Genomic DNA, 13,234 nt, shown 5'->3' with positions numbered 1-13,234 from the left:
GTATCCCTTATCCCCTCCCTTGATTGACTTCCCTTTCTGCCCCCTCCCTTGTTGTTCCCCTCTTTTTGTTTTTTTAAAGACCAAATGAATTCCCTCCCCCTTCTTCTCCCCTCCCTTTTTTGGCCTCCCCACTCCCCTGCTCCCTTTGGTTTATCCCTTCTGACTTTCTCAGTAGGGTTAGATAGAATTTTTTTTCCGGATGGATAATAAAGCTACTCTTCCTTCTCCGGGTTGATTACACTGAGAGTAAGGATTATGCTCTCTTCCTCTCCTTCTTATGATATTATTCATCCCCTCCCCTTCCCATGCCCTCTTTGTGTGTAATAGAATATCTTATTTTTCTTATTTACTCGGATTTTTTTTGGTGTCCCCTACTATTCCCCCCCTCTTTCCCACCCCACATGTCTTCTTAGACCATTTAGTATCCTGTCCTCTCCCTATGAATTATTCTTCTGGTTGCTATAATAGTGAATATTATAATAGTGGATAGAGTTCACTACAGAGAATTATACATAGCATTTCTCCACCTAGAAATACAGATAATTAGATCTTATTTATGCCCTTAAAGAGTCAAGCTTAAAAGACTATGAGTTTTCTTTCTTTTCCCTCTGTTTCTTATTTACCTTTTCATGTTTCTCTTGATTTTTGTGGCTGGATATCAAACTTTCCATTTAGCCCTGGTCTTTTCTGTGTAAATACCTGGAATTCTTCAATTTTGTTGAATGCCCATACTTTCCCCTGGAAATATATAGTCAATTTTGATGGGTAGTTGATCCGTGGTTGCAGGCCCAGCTCTCTTGCCTTTCTGAATATCGTATTCCAAGCCTTGCGATCTTTTAGCGTGGAGGCTGCCAGATCCTGTGTGATCCTGATTGGTGCTCCTTGATATTTGAATTGTCTCTTTCTGGCTTCTTGCAAGATTTTTTCTTTTGCTTGGAAACTCTTGAATTTGGCAATTATATTCCTGGGTGTTGTCTTTTCTGGGTCTAGTGTAGAGGGTGATCTGTGGATCCTTTCAATGTCTATATTGCCCTCTTGTTGTAGAACTTCAGGGCAATTTTGCTGAATTATTTCTGTTAGTATGGAGTCCAGGTTTCTATTAATTTCTGGTTTTTCTGGAAGACCAATGATTCTCAAGTTGTCTCTTCTAGACCGGTTTTCTTGGTCTGTCACTTTCTCATTGAGATATTTCATGTTTCCTTCTATTTTTTCAGTCTTTTGACTTTGTTTTATTTGTTCTTGTTGTCTTGAGAGATCATTAGCTTCTAATTGCTCAATTCTACTAGCCTTTAGGGATTGGTTTTCGGCTATAATCTTCTGGTATTCCTTTTCAATCTGGTCATTTCTGGTGTTCAATTTGCGTATCAGTTCATTTGGTTTCTGAGCCTCACTTTCCAATTGCAAGATTCTACCTTTTAAACTGTTATTTTCTTGCCAGATCTCTTCCATTTTCCTCAAAATCTCAGTTTTGAACTCTTCCATAGCTTGTGAGGAGTTTTCCTTATTTGAGGAGGGTCCGGATGCTTGTTTGTTCTCCTCCTCTGTTTGCTCGGTTGTCTGGATTTTCTCTGTGTAAAAGTTGTCGAGTGTTAAAGGCTTCTTTTTCTTGTTGTTAATCTTTCTCTTCTGAACTTCCTGAGACTGGGTAGCCATCGTTAGCCCAGCAGCTTCTCAGGTTTATCCTCAGGGTCTGTCCGCGGTCTTTTGGCTCCTAAGGTCTGAGTTCTGGTTTTTTCCAAGGTCAAGCCCCCTGGTGGGCCCCCTTGCTTGATCCTCTGCCGGAGGTTTCTTTACAAGTCTCAGGGTGCTGTTTCCACAGTCGTATACCCGTCCGCACTGGTTCCCCACTCAGGGTTTCAGAGCCTTAGCTCGTGGCTGTGTCTGCCTCCACCAGTGCCTCCAACTGAGCCTGTGCTCTGCTCCCGCGCGCAGCGTTCATGTGCATTCTTTAGCTTTTTGGGGTCCTAAATCTTGCTGCTCTCAGGAACAGGCCCCAGAGCTGCCAGTGACTCGATGGGTGCCCCAAACTTGCTCTATTTCTTTTTAGCTGGCTTTGGCGCTATAGGTGGTGTGTGTGGAGGGGGTGGGGGTGGGGTGGTTGCTCAGCCCACGATTTAGTGAGAACTGTTTCACCCCTTTATAGCATGGAAATGTCCCGATTCCACGTACCTTCCACACTGTGCCCTGTTGTGGGGTCCCTCCATTCGTCTGGACTTGTTTTTATGTCCCCTTGAGGAGTCTTGTGTGTTTCGGTCAGGAGAGGTTAAGAGCTGCTTTTTACTCTGCTGCCATCTTAACCCGGAAGTAAAATATATAAATTTTTGTTAAAAACCCTTACCTTTCATTTTAGAATCAATACTGGGTATTGGTTCTAAGGCAAAAGAGTTGTAAGGGCTAGACAATGGAGGTTAAGTGACTTGCCCAGGGTCACACAGCTAGGAAGTGTCTAAGGCCATATTTGAACCCAGGACCTCCTGTCTCTGGGCCTGACTCAATACACTTAGCCACCCAGCTGCCCCCATAAAAATTATAAATAATATTGTGGTTGCCAATTCAAAGTATTATTGCTCAAAGTCAAAATGACCTTTAATAGTTTTTATTTACAAAAGAGGTGGAAAGGGTGAAAGCGGAGAAATACAAAAGGGGAGAGAAGACATTAGCCTATCCAACTAAATATTGCTCTGGTGCTCAACTCAGCCAGGACTTGTTGACCTTCAACAGGAATTAAACTCTCTCCAGATGACAGGAAGGGAAATCCAGCTATCCACACATCTAAATTCCCTCCAAGAGGCAGGTCAAGATGATGACTCAAGCTGAAGGTGACTCCTGAGGCCAACTTTCTTCTTTAAGCCAAGAAGCTCTTGAAGCTCACTCCCTAGCCTCAGGAATTCAGGGCCTTTTATAGTGGCTTCATGTCCCTCCCCCTTTTCACAAGGGCCAATCACAGCTTCCAAATTGCCAGCACTGTGGGGGGAGGCAGTGTCTGTGGGATCCAATTCTCACCTTTTGGAGGTGTGAATTCTCATCAAAGGGGTTCACAAGTTTCCTGGCTAATTGAGTTTCTGAGGGTGTGAATTCTCTTAGTGGTTTGCAGCTCCTCTACCTAGTTCAAGCTTGTGTTGATTCAATCAAAAGGTAGACAAAAGAGAGTAATCCTGACTTCACAATCTAGTGAGGTACCAAGTAGGGGTACTTAAGTTATTGTTAACCAAAGTGTTAACTCCAACCAGGCAAAGGGAATAAAGGTTCCCTTTTTACAAGTATAAAGTCAAAATAGACAAAGAGAACCAAGGATTTCCTTTCACATTATACATAGTGTTGCCATGAGGGCGGACAAAGCCATTGCAGAGGGGGTGGAGTAGCCCCTGGATGATTGCAGAGGACAATGGAATGGCCCCTTTAGGGTTTCAGGTTTCTGGATTGTATCGCGTGTCTGAGAAACCGTATCTTTCCATGCCTAGAACTTGTCAGCCTTTCCTCAGATTATTCTTCCCCTGGGTGACCCAGGGGCATTCCAGCCAGAAAAGTAGGGAATGGGTCAGGAAGGGGTGAAATGGGAGAGTATCTAATACCAAGGGTAGCCTGTGTTTTCCATGGGGCAATTTGGAAAAGTATAAGAGCCCTGCCAAGTAGCCTGTTATTGTCCCCATCTGGCCACTGAATTATCAGTTATTCCTCAGTATGCCTTAACTTTTTTTGATCCAGGTTTTCATAGTTACAGGGTAGGCTTAAATCCTTTGTTTTTTATAAATAAACTGTTTTTGAAAAATTAATCTTGAATTCTTATTTTTTAATTTTTTAATGAATTTCCCTTTAGCCTGCCCAAGGTCAAAACTTCAGACTTGCTCTCCTCCCTACCCCCATCCCGAGGTTATGAAATTAGGAGGGAACCTTCCTTTTGTTAAACCGAAAGGATTAAGGGTAAGACTGACAAGCCAGAGTGAACTTTGACCCATTTTGAGAATGTGCTAGGCCAACCACAAGGCTAGGGAAATCTTGGATTGATACCTTCCTTATATGAGGGAGAAGTTGAGGTCTCTTAATTCCCCCTCCTCAGTGATTATTTTTGAATCTGAGTTCTCAGGAGATTTCCAGGGGAGGAATTGAGTGGTGAGGTCAACAGAGATATATTCATATATAAAGTGAGAGAGAGATAAGGACAAGAGACAGGGAAAGAGAGATAAAGAGAAGATGCCTGTGCTAGAGGAAAGGACTGTCTTTTTTCTTTTAGATTGTAGAGAGTGTCTGACCACAGTAAATGAGCAGTCCATTAATAAATTATTTTAAAATGCAGAAATTCTGCCTTCTGAGAATTCCAATCATTATACTGTCAGTGTCTTTCTTATGAATTCGCTCAATTCCCAACCCTAGTTAATAAACTGTTATATTTTTAAAAGGTGAGTGGCCCCTCTTTTCCTTATCATAGTTACTCTTTTTTCTGTGTAACTAAATATAAATAACTGAATATATTCCAGTAAGAAATAACATTCAACATAAAGCAAAGACAGAATGTTTTGACTAAGGCACATAATTCCTGGTGGTTCCTCAAACTGTCTGAAAGTTCAGTTCTAAATCTTGCGATTTTTGCTGGTTTAGGAGTCAATAACATTCAAGGATGTGACTGTGGACTTCACCCAGGAAGAGTGGTGTCTATTGGACCATTCTCAGAAAGAGCTATTCAGGGAGGTGATGTTGGAGAATATGCAGAATCTACTTTCTTTGGGTAAGGACCATTTCCTCTCTTAACTCTGCTTAAGGGAATGTCTTTATTCCATGCCAAATGTGCAGGATTTTTAGCCTTTTGCCAGTGATTAAAAAGGCAAAATTGCTGATCTCTGCACAGGATTTTCCAACTGTTTGCTTTCTATTAAAAAAAAGTCTTTGAATTATGTGTTAGAAAGCTAGGACTTTCTTGCTCCTGAAATTGTCTTCACTTTCTTTTAAGTAGCTTCAGATGAAAACTTAAACCAGTGTTATAGATTTACATTCCTGAAGCTAATCTCATAAGTCATTTTGTCCAGAATTTTGTGTGCAAATACTCTGTTAAAGCCCAGGCAGCTTTTCTGTGCAGATGGGCAAAGAAGAGAACACTCTTCCTGCTGAGATAGCCCCTTCCTATTGGGATGGGTCTGGTCTTTAGAAAGGATTTCTTGTTAAAAAGTAATCAGCAAAGCAAAGCTAAGATGGTGGCATAGCAGAAGCAAAAGCTAGAACTGCCATAAGAATCTGAAATGAACCATAAAACAGTGCTTTCAAATGACTAGAGTCACAGAACAAACATGGGTTAGAAACAGTGACTCTTGAGGAAAACAACTTGAAAGGTAGGCAGAAAAAGTCTATTTCTGGGGATAAGGGAAACTGGAAGTAAAACTGTGCTTGGAAGAGTGGAGATCATCTCCTGAACCTGAACACCAGTCAACTTTGAGATCCAGGAACACTTCTTAAATATACATTAGTGCATCCCACACCCACCCTTTTAAATCCAAGGTCCTGAAAAAAGACTGGTGAGGCCCCACAGTTACTTGGTTAGTTCAAGTCTGTGGTGAAGCTCCTAGCTCCAGGGTAAAGAAGCTCCCAGTTCTCTGAGCTTTGCAAGCCATCAGCAGTCCCTTGAGGAGACTAAACCAGCAGCTTTAAGAGCACCTACCTCAAAGGCCATAATACTACTTTGGAAAAAATGAAACTTGCAGAAAATCAGAAATTCACCTGAGGGGAGCAGAAAGGAAAAACTGAACTTTAAGAGAGGGCCCCTCTACCCTGAGAATAGAGCCCAACTTTGAATTGGAAGTAAAAGTCAAGTAAAAAAAGTCTGGAAAAATGAGCAAACAGCAGAAGAAATGTCTAACCATAGAAAATATTTAAGGAAACGAGCAAGACACAGAATAAGGCAGGGATTGGGATACCAAAGCAGCATATGCTAAACTTCAAATAATAATGGGAATTGGTCTGAGGTGCTGGAAGAGCTCAAAAAGGAATTCAAAAATCAAATAAGAAAAGTTGAAGAAAAATTGGGAAAAGAAAATAAAAAAATTCAAAATTATTCCAGTGGCAAAAGAAGCACAAAAATCCAATGAAGAAAAAAGTTTCTGGAAAAACAGAGTTGACCAATTTGAAAAAAGAGTGATGTTGGTGGGGGGGAGGGGACAGAGAAGGAATCCAATGTAGAAAAGAGTTCCATGAAAAGTAAAATGGTCCAAAATGGAAAAGGAGGGTCAAAAGATCATGGAATAAAATAATTATTTAAAAATGAGAATTGGGCACATGGAAGCAAATAATGACTTTCTGAGACATCAAAAACCAATCAAATCAAATCAAATTAAAAATTTAAAAATATGAAATATCTCAGTGAAAAAAAATAACTGAGTTAGGAAATAGATCCAGGAAAGACAATTTAAGAATTATTGGACTACTAGAAAGTCATGATTTAAAAATAAAAAAGCCTAGACATCATGTTATAAGACATTATCAAAGAAAACTGCCTTGATAGTCTTGAATCAGAGGGTAAAGTAGAAATTGAGCCAATCAACAGATTACCTCCTACAATAAATCCCCAAATAACAACTCCCAGTAATGTTATAGCCCTATGTTGGTTAACCTGTGACAGAGGGGTCTGTTCTTCTCCCCTATTGTGGGTGGAGTGTCTTGAATAAGGGGTTCTAGGGAAGGAACAGAGGAGAGATAAGAAAACACTCATACATAGAAGTTCAACGCTTCATGATTTAATCCACACACTCTTCTACCCAGCAGCTACAGTAGCCAAGATATAGTTTTTGGGTGGGAATTCAAACCTACCTAGCATGAGAAACTAAATGATAACAAAAGTGTATTCTGGGAGGTGTTATCTTGTTAGGATTCTGGGGACTCATTATTTTCTTCTAGCAGTAAACAAATGGACATCTGGAGCAAAGACCTTGATTACCTCAGTCTCCCTGTCTCAAACTTGCTCTTCTCTGAGGTTGTACCCCTTCCCTGACCTTACTCAAGAATGCTAGAGGGGAAGGGAATATAGCAAGGAGGATTTAACTCTTTGCATTCTCTCCACTCCCCCTTTCCACTGTGGCTAAGGACATTTTTCACATCTCCTTCCCCTCTGCCCAGTACCCCTACAGCAGTGCTTCCTCCCTTCCCTGTCTGGGTTAAGGGGGTGGCTCACATGCTGCTTGAGGGTTGCAGTTTTGGGCACTTGGTCTCTAAAAGGCTCACAATCACTGTTATAGCCAAATTTAAGAACTCCCAGGCCAAGGGAAAGTACAGCACTTGGGCAGAAAGAAACAATTCAAATATCTTGGAGCCCCAGTGAAGATTACACAGCTCAGGAACCAATCATAATTTCTTAATTTGCCTGGGCCAGCCGGGGGGCAGTGCCTGAGGAAGGATGAGAGGTAGGGGCAGGGGGAGGGATGGGTGGGTTTGGGTAGTAGGTGGGGAAAAGCTGAGCAATGTAAGAGAGAAGGTGGCTATGGCAAGAGCAAGGAGGGTATTAGGATTAGATGGTGAGGGAGTGTGGAGAGATGGATCAGGGATGGTGGAGGGAGGGATGGGTTGAGTATGAGCAGAATTGGGTAGGGCAGGATGGGACAGAGACTGAGTCAGCTCTGATAATGAGGGAGTGTGAAGAGCTAAATCTCTCTTCTTACTCTGGGGGTTTCTCAAGCTTTTCTCATTGCATTTTTTTTAACCCCTGTACTTCGGTGCATTGTCTCATAGGTGGAAGATTGGTAACGGTGGGCAATGGGGGTCAAGTGACTTGCCCAAGGTCACACAGCTGGGAAGTGGCTGAGGCCGGGTTTGAACCTAGGACCTCCTGTCTCTAGGCCTGACTCTCACTCTACTGAGCTACCCAGCTGCCCCTCATTGCATTTTATATAAGCCTTGAGATCCCCCAAACTCCTCCAACTTCTTCTCAAGGTCACTTGAAGTATTTTCCAATTGTCTTTTAAGGTGAGCTTTTAGTTCAGCTTTGAGGTCAAGGATTGGTTGATTGGTGGGAGGGAATGGGACGGGAAAGCGTCACACAGGATGATGCTGAGATGAATCTCTCATCTGAATCTCGAGGTTACTCAGGCTATTTGCTAGTTTTTTCTTAGAGAGGGATAGATAAACTGCAATGTGTCCTATTATAAGTATATGCAGGAATAGTGCTAAATAAAGCTACTGTGAAATGTTCTCTGGGATCATGAGCCACTTTAAATAGATAAGAAACAGCGTTTTCCCAATTTGGGCTATGCTGTTAACAATCATAATTAGTCACCTATTTAGTATTTTTCAATCTAATTATTAAAATTGCTTGCAATTCTACTTTTTATCAGCAGATGGCGCTACTGGCTAGAGGTTAGGGTTTCACAAAACTAATAGGCAGGATCTTTTAGAGACTTCAGATAAGAAAATTGTAAGTACAGACACACCCTAATCAATTAACCTTTGAATGGAGGGCAAGTGAAAAACCTTACCCCAAGACTAAATTTAGGAGGGACAACAGGAGAAAGCAAAAGTTTTAGGCAAAATAAAACACACCTTCTTGTAGGCAAAGCTCTCAGAGTACAACCTGAGTTTTAGCCAAGAGGTTTGGGAGTTTTCTACTCTCTTCTCCCCACTAGGGGTAAAAATAAAAACACCAGGACCACATGCTTCTCCTGCATGCTTTCAGGAAGCTGCTTTTAGGCCATGTGGGCAGGAAGCTGCTTCTCTGAGCTGGCCTGGGGGCAGAAAAGGTTTACTGGTATTTTATTCTTAATGGATTTGAAAGTTTTTCATGATTAAAGGAGCAGTTTTAGTTACTCCTATTTCCACTGACTGCTCTCCCTAGTAGAGACACAAGGAGTTTGGAAAAGGCCTTAATTCTGGGCTGTGAGATGGAAGCTTGTGGGGGCAGGGCTGCTTAATACTTCCTGAGGCAAGGTGTGTGTGTGTGTGTGTGTGTGTGTGTGTGTGTAAAAGTATCTCCCTAGGTAGAGCCCTGAGAGCCAGCTATTTGTTGCCTAAAAAAAAAATAGCCAGCTTACCTAGCTAATTCAGCTATTTTCAGTGTAAGGGGAAGAGAAAAATAAAATTTAGGATTTACCCTTCCTCAAAGCAAAAAGACCAACAGCTATAGCTCATGGCTAATCCGTTTTAAACTGCTCTACCAACTTAGAACAGAGTAAGAACTCCAAACTCCAGAATTTAGCTACTGAAGACCTGACTTAAGGATAGTAAAAATTGAAGATTGAGGGTAATTGTCACAACCTTTGTGGTCTGCCAATTAATGTAAGAATTTAAAATGTAGGTTTTTATGCTAATATGAAAGTTCAAAAGTAATATTGTGGTCACCAATTTAAAAATATAGCTTAAGTCAAAATGACTTTTAGCAGCTTTATTTACAAAGAGGTGGAAAGAGTGAAAGTAGAAAAATGTAGCTAAAGAGATAGATTTTAACAAACCTACAAGCTCTTCTCTGGTGAAGTTCTTAAGTTCCTTTTCCCCATTTGGATTTTCTGGTAATCCTCCAGAAGACTGGTGGTGTCTTCAGCTAGAGTTCCACCAATGCAGCCTCCTCCAAATCCAAGGCAGGAATCTCCAAAGGAAGGCCAGCTACTCACCCAGCAAGCCAACAAGCCAACTCAGGATCCAGAGAAAGATTCTCCGCTTTCAGTCCAACTCACCAACCAAGTCCAAAGACTAACTTCAAAGGAGAGGCTCCTTGGACAGGAAGTTCAGGACTTTATATAGTCCTTTTTCCACATCACTTCCTGTCCCTTCCCCTCTTTACCAGAAGCAATCACAGTCTTTCAACTTGCCTAGCACTGCCCAGGGGTGGGGCAGTGGCCTCTGGAGTTGTTACCCACTTTAGCAAGTGACTTACGATTCTCTTAATGTCAAATAGTTCTTTAAGTTCTTGATTTGATCAACTAAAAAATAGGCAAGATGAGAGTTAATCCTATCTTCACAAATAGAAACAAAAAAACTGGGGGAAATTCTTTTACAATAGATTTTTCTGATCTTCTTTCTCAAATGTGTAAAGAACTACCTCAAGTTTAGAAGAATCCAAGTCATTTCCAAGTTGAAAAATGGTCAAAGATTATGAATAAGCAGTTTTCAGATGAAGAATCAAAATTATCAATAATCATATTAAAACACGTTAAATTCCACTTGACTAGAGAAGTAAATTAAAAGAACTTTGACATCACCTCACCCCTATCAGATTGGCCAATATAACAGTAAAGGAAAGTGATAAAGGTTGGAGAGGATGTGGCAAAATCTGGACACTTAATGCATTGCTGGCAAAGTTGCAAATTGATGCATCCATTCTGGAGAGCAATTTGAAATTATTCTGAAAGGTCTATAAAATAATGCATACCTTTTGATCCATTAATATCATTACCTAGGTCTGTACCCCAAAGATATCAGAAAAATAGGGGAAAGAGTGAAATAAGCACAATCAGGAGAACATTGTACATAGTAACAGTAATACTGTGCAGTGATCAACTGTGATAGACTTTGCTACACTCAGCAATACAATGATCCAGTACAATTCTTTTTTTTTTTTTAAATTTTAAACCCTTAACATCTGTGTATTGACTTATAGGTGGAAGATTGGTAAGGGTAGGCAATGGGGGTCAAGTGACTTGCCCAGGGTCACACAGCTGGGAAGTTGTCTGAGGCAAGATTTGAACCTAGGACCTCCTGTCTCTAGGCCTGGCTCTCAATCCACTGAGCTACCCAGCTGCCCCTTCAGTACAATTCTAAGGGATTTTTTTTTGTACCTTATAAACTTTATTATTATTTTTAATTCAACCCTTACTTTCTGTCTTAATAACCACTCTAAGAGAGAAGGGCAAAGGCTAGGGAATGGGGGTGAAGTGACTTGCCCAGGTTTACACAGCAAGGAAAGGTCTGAGGCCTGGTTTGAACTCAGGAAAGTGAGTCTCCCTGATTCCAGGCTAGTTTCTTGATCCCGTGGTGCCACCTAGCTGCCTCTAAGAGATTTATGACAAAGAATGCTATCCAATTCCAGAGAAAAAAAAACTGTTGGAATTGAAACGCAGGTGAAAGTATACAATTTTTCAGTTGTTTATTTGGTTTTTCATCTACATATTATGATTTTACATGATTATTCACTTAAAAAATAAACCATATGGAAATAAAATAAAAAAGAAAAGAAATATAAAACTGTTGTTCACAGCCCATAATTCAGCCAAGTTTAACAAGTTTATTCTCATTCCTCCTTCATTCTTCCCTTAAATTCCAGGCCAGATGATTGGAAAGGAAGGGAAGAAACATTTCAAAATACCTGCTTTATGTCCTTACCTGGGTAAAGGAGTTCATAATTATCATTAATTTACCAACATCCCTGTGAGTTTCTACTCTTATTGTTCTCAATTGATAGTTGAGTCAACTGAGGAAAACAGAGGTTAAATAACTTGCCCAGGGGCACCTACATACCATTCCCCAAGGCTAGAATGATTTTGTTTTTCAGACTCCAAGTTCTGACTTCTTATCCCTTCACTATCAAATGCCTTTAATTTCTAGATAATAGAGGTTGGGAATGTGCCTATCCTATTAAAATACATAAATAAAGATATAATTTTCTGATTTCAAATGGGCTCCATGATCTCTGCCCTCCTGCAAACATCCCAGCAGTGAATACCATAACCATTCTACAGGTCTTGCTTGCATGCCCCCTTTTTGTTCATTGAATTGAGTTTTTTATTTTTATCTCCTGATCGCTTCATTCTTCCTTATGCTCAGGCTTTCAAGTTCCTAGAGAAGATCTTATCTCCTATTTTCAGCAAGGGGAATCACCATGGCTGCTAGAGCAGAAAGTCCCAAGGAGCTCCTGCCCAGGTGAGTGAGGTGAAAGCATGTATATAAGTGCTGTTATCCCAAAAGACTTTTATCCTTTGTAGTAAAGGGAGTGCCAGACTTGGGAGGCAGCAGATCAACACTGATTCATTTTTTTTAAACCCTTAACTTCTGTGTATTGGCTCCTAGGTGGAAGAATGGTAAGGGTGGGCAATGGGGGTCAAGTGACTTGCCCAGGGAGACCCAGCTGGCAAGTGTCTGAGGCCGGATTTGAACCTAGGACCTCCCGTCTCTAGGCCTGACTCTCAATCCACTGAGCTACCCAGCTGCCCCCTACACTGAATAATAATATTCATTTCCTCATAGATGCATGATGGACTCATTATAGAGTATTAGACATAATATATGGTGGATCTTTTTTTTTTTTTTTTAAACCCCTACCTTCCATCATGGAGTCAATACTGTGTATTGGCTCCAAGGCAAAAGTGTAGTAAGGGCTAGGCAATGGGGATTAAGTGACTTGCCCAGGATCACACAGCTGGGAATTGTCTGAGGCAAGATTTGAACCTAGGACCTCCTGTCTCTAGGCCTGGCTCTCAATCCACTGAGCTACCCAGCTGCCCCCTATGGGCAACTTTTAAAGGAAAGAGAGAAAGGGAAATGGAGAAAGACTGTCCAATATTGTGGACAGAGCATGCTCAGGCAGAGGGTTTGAGTTGTAGTCTAGCTGCAGGGAGGTTGGTCAGATCTCTCCTCTATTTTAAACTCATGACCTGAGTTGTGAAGTGTGATGAGAATCTTGGTTCTGCCTGTGTCACATGTGCATTGTAAGGTTTCATTGTTATTTTACTTGAAAGTATTTCTAAAATCATCCATTTTGCAGATATGACCAAATAGTGTATCCAAAGGCTAGTTCTGCTTGTTTAAGTTTGAAAACTCCTTTTTGCCTGGGGAAAGAGAATAAAAATCAGTTTACTTTCTGTCATCATAGGAAAGAACTTATATTTCTCTGTGTGTGTGTTTGTGTATGTGTTTTCATTCCTTCTGTGTTTATATCATTATTTGTTTTCTTCAGAGGCAGAAATCAATTTTGAAGTGAAGGAAATGTCTACAAAGCGGAGCCTTTTTGTGGAAGGATCTGGCACACAAAGATGCCTGAATGAGGACCTTTCTGACTTCATTTTGAGAGAAATCTGTGACTCTAATATCCAGGGAAATAAAAATCTAAAGAGTAATTGTGAATTTGATGAAACTGCAGAGAAATTCAGCCAATATTTGATGCTAAATCAGTATATAAAAATTACCTCAGGAAATAATTGTTGTCAGGATAGTGAATGCAGCAAATGTTTTCCTGAAGAAGTAGGACTTGTTCAATCACATGAGAAACCTCCTGAAATGCCCATGTATCAAGAGAACCTAGGGAGAATGGCCTTTGGCTGGATCTTAGACCTTA

The 13,234-nt window shown here is 40.8% G+C and overlaps 1 long non-coding RNA gene across 1 annotated transcript; it reads left to right on the top strand.

Moving 5' to 3' along the window:
• The first annotated feature begins 4,637 nt into the window (after positions 1-4,637).
• LOC123239801 lies at positions 4,638-13,234 on the top strand. Its single transcript, XR_006505743.1, has 3 exons — positions 4,638-4,723; positions 11,728-11,823; positions 12,857-13,234. It is a non-coding gene; the product is annotated as an uncharacterized LOC123239801 (long non-coding RNA).

The sequence above is a fragment of the Gracilinanus agilis genome, chromosome 3 (assembly GCF_016433145.1).
Source record: "Gracilinanus agilis isolate LMUSP501 chromosome 3, AgileGrace, whole genome shotgun sequence".
Lineage (NCBI taxonomy): Eukaryota > Metazoa > Chordata > Mammalia > Didelphimorphia > Didelphidae > Gracilinanus > Gracilinanus agilis.
The sequence above is the reverse complement of the archived record's forward strand: the minus strand, read 5'-3'. Positions and strand labels throughout refer to the sequence as shown.